The following is a 7,900-nucleotide window of genomic DNA, read 5'->3' as shown; positions in this document are numbered from 1 at the left end:
GCCACGCCCAACAGAAATAACCCAGGTGGGTGACTTTAAAATCAGGATCTCCTCAGTTGCTAATAGCAATTCCCACCTTGGAGTTTACAAAGACTTATGGGTAGAAAAGCCACACTAAGTCATTTACTACACCACAGCCCCCCAAACTCAGGCTTCAGCTCTGCCTCCTGCTGCTGGCCCACTAAAGCTAGAGGCTTTTCTTCACTCAGATAGCTGCTGGCTGCTGAAGCTGACAAGCCCAAGGTTGACAAGTAAAAAGGCACAGTCCTGATGTTAACAAATCATATGGCAGGCCATTAATTCAAATCCATTGAAAGTCTCAAGGTTGGCAGAGCATGGCAGGCTGCTGAACAACAACACAGCTACATTCAGGGTTCAAGCATGCCATATGCTAGAGACCATTCCCTAAGCTATTTCTTATATACTGGAAGCCGACCACATACCCAAATCAGCTACTCAGCTGCTTGTGGTAGATCCCACCATGGAGTTGATTGCCAGTCTCATTATGGGGAATAACTACCACTCAGTTCCCAGCCACTCAGCAAGACCCAACCAAGTTGACACACAACTTTAACTACCACACCATGTGTCTTTGATTTTCTTTGTTTTTCTTTGCTCTGAATGTGGAGACACAAATAGTCATACCTTAGATGGCCACTCATAAGCTTTTAAGACCCTAGTTGCTACTCACCAAAATAAGATGTAAAACATTTTCAATGTGGACTGTTATGCCAGTTGACCTTAATGTCCTCCCATGTCTATGGTGCCAAGCCCCCCAACCCAGTGACTCATTCCCTCAAGGTGTTTGGTTATCACTAAGAAGTTTTTATATCCTTGCTGCCTGTATGATCTATTATATTCATGGATATATATGCAGTATATGTAGATATATATGTAGAAATATCTTCTGTCAAACCATACGTGTTCATGGGTATAGTGTCATTCTCCTTCCCACACCTACTCGGCTTACGCGTCTACCCATACATCCACTTGAATGTTATTGTCGTTACTGTTACTGCAGGATTGTGTATGAGTTAGTATTTACTTCTGCTGCCCTTAAGTCTTGTATGCCTGCCAGAGTTTTCCTTTGCTTTAATCCCCTTTTGCTGACCTCCTCCTTTTTGTATATTGCCTTCCCCCTCACCCAAGTTAATATGTGTCTACCCTCCAGTTAGTGGTTTACCCTCCTTCCCCTCGCACCCACCCTTTCTTAACTGGTAACTATTACAGAATGTATATTTTTGTGTGAAAACCTTTTCCTGACATTTTATAATGGTGGTCTTATATAATACTTGCCCTTTTGTGACTGGTTAATTTCACTCAGCATAATGTTCTCTGGGTTCATTCATGTTATGAGATGACTTCCATAATCATTGTTATTCTGTACTGTTGCATAGTATTCCATTGTGTGTCTGTACCATACTTTGTTTACCCTTTCATCTGTTGATGGGCATTTAGGTTGTTTCCATATTTTCTTAATTTTAAATAATGGTGCTATGAGCATGGGTGTGCATATATCTTGGCTCTTATTTCTGTACAATATACACCTAGCAGTGCAATTGCTGGATCATATGCTATTTCCTTATCCAACTTTTTAAGGAAACACCATGCTGTTTTCCACAGTGGTTCTACCATTTTACAATCTTATCAGCAGTATTTGAGGGTTCTGGTTTTTTTTTTTTTTTTTTAATTTGCTGTTAAAACTCAGGTGAGACAATATCTCATTCTTGTTATGATTTGCATCTCTCCCTTGGCTAAATTGTTAAAGAGCAAAGATGTCACTTTGAAGACTAAGCTGTGCCTGACCCAAGTCCTGGTCTTTTCAATGGACTCACGTGCATGTGAAAACAAGACAATGGATAAGGAAGACCAAAGAAGAGTTGATGCCTTTGAATTGTGGTGTTGATGAAGAATATTGAAAATGCCATGGAAGACCAGAAGAACAAACAAAACTGTCTTGGAGAAAATACAGCCAGAATGCTCTTTACAAATGACAATGGCCAGACTTTGTCTCTCTTACTTTGGTCTTGCTACCAGAAGAGACCAGGCCCTGGAGAAAGATAGCATGCGTGGTAAAAGAGAGTGTCAGTGAAAAAGGGGAAGACCCTCAATGAGATGGATTATTGACACAGTGGCTGCGATAATGGGCTCAAATTTGGCAAGGATTGTGAGGATGGTGCAGGACCAAGTAGTGTTTTGTTCAGTCGTACATACTGCTGTTGAGTCAATTTCAACTCATTAACGACCCTTCCTTGGGTCTCTGAGGCAGTATCACTATGGAAGTACATTGCCCAACCTTCCTTCCAAGGAGTGTCTCGTGGGTTTGAACGGACACCCTTCTGGTTAGCAGCCAAATGCCTTAGGCACTAAGCCACCAGAGCTCCTGTTCTGTTGTACAGGGAGTTGCTATGAATTGAAACACAGGGATTTGCTAAGATTTGGAACTGACTTGACAGCAACAAAAACAACAATGGCTAAGGATCATGAGTATTTCTTCATATGTTTGTTGGACACCTGAATATCTTCTTTGTTGAAGTGCTCATGTCCTTTCTGCATGCTTTCATTGGATTTTTTGTCTTTTTGTTGTTGAGGTATTGAATTTTTTGATAAATTTTAGAGATTAGTCCCTTGTCCAATATGTTGTTACCAAAATTTTTTCCCTGTCTATGGGTTTTCTTTTAACTCTTTTGGTGAAATCTTTTGATGCACACATGTGTTTGATTTTAGGAAGTCCCAGTGATCTAGTTTGTCTTTTTGTGTGTGTCTAGTTTGTTTTTAATTATGTTTGATAGTCTGTTTAAACCATGTATTAGGGCCCCTATGTTTGTCCCTATTTTTCCAATTGTCTTTATAGTTTTAGGTTTCACATCGAGGTCTTTGATTCATTTTGAATTCATTTTTATATATAGTGTGAAGTTCTCTTCGCTTTCAGTAAGCAAGCTTGTTTCATCAGTATATTTCAGGTTGTTAATGAGTCTTCCTCCAATCCTGATGCCACATCCTTCTTCTCGTAGTACAGTTTCTTAGATTATTTGTTCAGCATGCATATTGAATAAGTATGGTGAAAAGATAAACCCTGATCCATAATCTTCCCCTTGTTCTGTTTGAATGATTGCCTCTTGGTCTATGTACAGGTTTCACATGAACACAATTAAGTGTTCTAGAATTCTCATTCTTCACAGTGTTATCCATAATTTATTATGATCCACACAGTAAAAGACCTTTGCATAGTCAATAAAACACAGGTAAACATCTTTCTAGCATTCTCTACTTCCAACCGAAAGCCATCTGACATCAGCAATGATATCCCTTGTTCTACGTCCTCTTCTGAATCCAGCTTGAATTGCTGGCAGTTCCCTATCAATGCACTGTTATGGCTATTTTTGAATTATTTTCAGCAAAATTTTATTTGCATGTGTATTAATGATACTTAATACTTTCTGCATTCTCTTGGATCACCTTTCTTTAGAATGGGAACAAATATGGATCTTTTCCAATTGGTTGGCCAGGAAGCTATTTTCAAAATCTCTTGGCATAGATGAGTGACCACTTCCAATATTGCATGCATTTATTGAAACATCTAAATTGGGATTCCATCTATTCCTGGAGCCTTGCTTTTTACCAGTGTCTTCAGTGCAGCTTGGATTTCTTCCTTCAATACCAACAGTGCTCCCCTCCCATAAAAATTACAGCCTAGGAAATTCTATGGGGCAGTTCTACTCTGGGTCACTATGAGTTGGAATCAATTTGACAGTACATAACAATGACAACACAAAGAAATAAGTTCTCTGAACCTTCACTGTACATCTACTACTCAAAGCATGATCCACTGACCTACTTTGGCATAACCTGGAAGCTGGTTAGAAATGGAAGGCCCATCATGGGGTACTTGGGTGGTGCAAACAGCCTGAAGATTGACTTCCAAACAATCAGCCATCAAAAACCCTATGGATCACAGTTCTACTCTGACACTCACTGGGTCGCCCTGAGTCAAAACTGACTTCTGATTAGGTAAATCGAATCACACAGAAGTTTGCAATGAGCATCTTTATCCTGAATAAGTCCCTATTTTACTTGACAAATCCCTACCACAAGGTTTCCCATATGTCTCTTAGGGTAACAAGCCCCAAGAGCACTAGTTAGATCTACTGATTTCTGGCCTGTCCTCTGATATTCTCATTCAACAGGTTTTTGTTGGAGCTAATGAATTGGTTTTTCAAGCAAGTATTCAGGATGATTCTTATTTTAAGCAAGCTTGGGAAAACACATTTCTTCATTGCCCAACTCATCAATTGCTTTTATGTTTCCACAGGTAACACTTTATCCTCACTTGTATCACAGTACCAATGGGTTATTCCATAATTATTTTTTTATCTGTCTCTTTCCTTGGCAGATTCTGACTTATCTTTCAGTTCCCAGTGCCTGGTACAGTGCCTTGAACTCAATAATTGTCCAAATGCCTACATGAATAACAATGATCACCATGTGACATTTAAAACATAAGCACCTTGCACCTTTGTGGGGGTGGGACCATGCAAATAAGGTGTATGGAACCTTAATGTGGAGATTGGTTAGTTTATCATTAAGCTAGGCTTAATGTGAGCCTGCCTAGAGGCAGAAGGGGTGATCTTACTGCCATCAAGAGAGAAGAGCCAGAGGTGGAGTGGAGCATGTCCTTGGACCCAAGATCCCTGTGCTGGTCCTCTTTGGCTGAGAGAGGGCAGAGACAACTGGCAGAGGAACCAAGAGGCAGGAGACAGCTGTGGGCTTGCCAGCCCACAGAGCGAGAAAGCTGAGTGCCTTTGGGCAGGAGGCTTGCTGGCAGAGTGGGGTACACCTGTGGACTCCTATCAGAAGAGCTAAAAGAGCTTTCTAACACTTGCCCAAGGATGTCAGAGGCCAGGCTGAGGGACCAAGGGCCAGAGAGGCATGCCTGAGGATATGCCCAAGAGGAGGCTGTCCTGGTCGAAGAATTGTATCCTGAGTGTTCCTGAACCTGAATTATAACCTGTTACTTCCCTAATAATGATGGAAAAAATTCCCATATTCCCATAATCATGAAAAAAAAAAAACACTTTCAATTTGGGAGGAAGTGGTGGTCCAGTAATAGACTTCTCACTTTCCATGCAAGACCCAGGTTTATTTCCAGCCAGTGTATTCCTAAACAACTATTATCTGCCTGTCCATGGAGGTTCACGTGTTGCTAGGATGTTGACCAGATCTCAGGGGAGCTTCCAGACTTAGATAGACTAGGAAGAAAGGCCTGGCAATATACTTCCAAAAATTACCCAATGAGAACCCTATGCATAACAATGGTTCCATCCTCAACCGATCATGGGAATGGTGCCAGACCAGGCATCATTTGGGTCCACTGTGCATGGCGTCAGTATGAGTTGGGGGCTGACTTGATAGCAGACTAGAACAACCTTCTGTTTAATGAGCAATTTATCAGAAGGATTTTGTTCTGAGGATTCAAATCAAAGTCAGCAGTGTGTTCCTGCTACCAATTCAAGATGAAATTCTTAACCTCAAACTGGACATCCCGTTCCCTCTCACAGTTGGTGATTAGGGCAGCTCCTGCATCCCAAAATGACCTCTTCCCTTCCTCTGGCCATTACATGCTGATAATGCCTGCATTTCCCTGGCCTTTCAGCCATCTGTCAAGCCAACTGCACTTGACTTTGACCTTCTGTGACAGCAAATTCCTCTAGCTGACCACAAGCTGCATGAAGAAGTTATTTCCTTTTATTTGTTCTAAATTTTCTTGACCACCAGCTTCCTTTAAAGGAATAACTTTCAAAAGAGAAATCATTTGATTTTTGTTCTGTTGTAATTGTGTAGGAGGAGAGGGTCAGAAAGTAAAAATATTTTTAAAATCCCTTTCAGAATCTCTTATACATGTCTCTTTTTCTAGATATATAAATAATAAATGTCAATTTTTTCAAATTTTGGAAAATATAGAAAAATGTAAAGCATATAAATTCTCAGCCACATAACAGATGGGCAACAAAACAAACAATATCACCTTAGAGTACTATGATCCTTTAAATAATCATCTACATGAGACCAAGCAGTCAACATTTACCCAAAGCTAAGATGAGAAGATAAGGGATGGCAGAGAAGCTAGATTAAAAGAAATGGAACAACCAGAATGGAAATAATGAGAATGCTGACATATTATGAAAAATGTGATCAGTGTCACTGCACAGTATATATTTAAAAAAAAAAAAAAACTGCCATTGAATTGATTTTGACTCATAGTGACCTTCATTGGGTTTCCAAGGTGGTAAACCTTTACAGAAGTAGATTGCCCCATCTTCTTTCCGTGGAGCAGTTAGTGGGTTTGAACTACCAACCTTCTGGTTACTGGTCAAATGCTTTAGACACTGCACCACTAGAGTTCCTTGAACAATATGTATAGAAATTATTAAATGGAAACCTAATTTGCTGTGTAAACGTTCACACACAAACACACACACCATATATATATATATATATATATAATTTTAAATAAAAATAATATAAATTCTACTACCTAGACCTTTCAGGTTAAATTCCCTATTAATGGGATTTTATTTTAAACAATTGTCTCAGTTATCTAGTGGTGCTATAACACAAGTATCACAAATAGATGGCATTAACGAATGGAAATTTATTTCCCCATAGTTTAGGAGGCTAGAAGTCCGAATTCAGAAGGCCAGTCCAAGGAGAAGTCTTTTTCTCTCTGTCGGCTCTGGAGGAAAGTTCTTGTCTCTTCAGCTTCTACTTCCTGGTTCCTTGGAGATCTTCATGTGTCTTGGCATCTGTTTTATCCTAACCCTTCCTCTGCTTGCTTGTTTAATATCTTTTGATATCTCAAAAGAGATTGACTCAAGATACACCCTACACTAATCCTGCCTCATTAAGATAAGAGCAAACTCGTTCCCAAGTAGGGTAACCACCATAGACATGGTGTTGTTAGGTGTCCTCAAGGCAACTCCAACTCAGAGTGACCCCATGGACAACAGAATGAAACACTACCTGGTGCTCCACCATCCTCACAATTGTTGCTATGCTTGAGCCCATTGTCGCAACCCCTGTGTCAATCCACCCAGTCAAGGGTTACCTTGGTTCTCTAATGCTGCTCTAACAGAAATACAAGTGCATAGCTTTGCCAAACAGGAGTTTATTCTCTTACCATTTAGGAAGCTAGAAGTCCGATTTCAGAGTGCCAGCTCTAGGGGCTGGGGAGAGTCCCCTCTACCTTGGGCTTCGGCTCTGTCTCTTGTTCCAGGCCCACTGGAGCTGGAGGCCTCTAACGGTGGCAGCCACTGGCTGCTGAGGCTGATGAACCCAAGATCAGCAGATTAAATGGTACAGTTCCCAACTTCGGCAGGCAGCATGGCTGGCCACTGGTTCGAGTCCAGGAACTAGACCTGAAGTCTTGGCCAAACTCAGACTACAAATGTGCCAAAAAGCTAGAGATCTTTCATGAAGATATCCATGTATAGTGAAAGCAGGCCACACCCTGAAAGCAATTCCCCTTCAACTGGTTAGTGCTCACAGCAGATTCCACCATGGAGGTGATCACAATCTCATCATGGGCAATAAGTACATCCACCTGCCCAGCCACTCGAAACCACGGCCCAGCCAAGTGGACACACAACCTGGACCACCACAAGGGTCTTCCCCTCTTTCGCTGGCCCTCCACTTTACCAAGCATGATGTGCTTCTCCAGGAATCGGTCCCTTCTGAAAACATGGCCAAAGCCGGGGAGATGAGGTCTGGCCAGTCTCACTTCTAAGGAGCATTCTGGTGGCACTTCTTCCAAGACAGATTTGTTTTTTCTTCTGGCTGTTGTTGTTGTTGTTATGTGCCATTGAGTCAGACCCGACTCATAGCGACCCCTCCTTGGGTTTCC

This window comes from Orycteropus afer, unplaced genomic scaffold (assembly GCF_000298275.1).
Source record: "Orycteropus afer afer isolate SDZICR_OR568_19922 unplaced genomic scaffold, OryAfe1.0 scaffold00317, whole genome shotgun sequence".
Lineage (NCBI taxonomy): Eukaryota > Metazoa > Chordata > Mammalia > Tubulidentata > Orycteropodidae > Orycteropus > Orycteropus afer.
The sequence above is the reverse complement of the archived record's forward strand: the minus strand, read 5'-3'. Positions refer to the sequence as shown.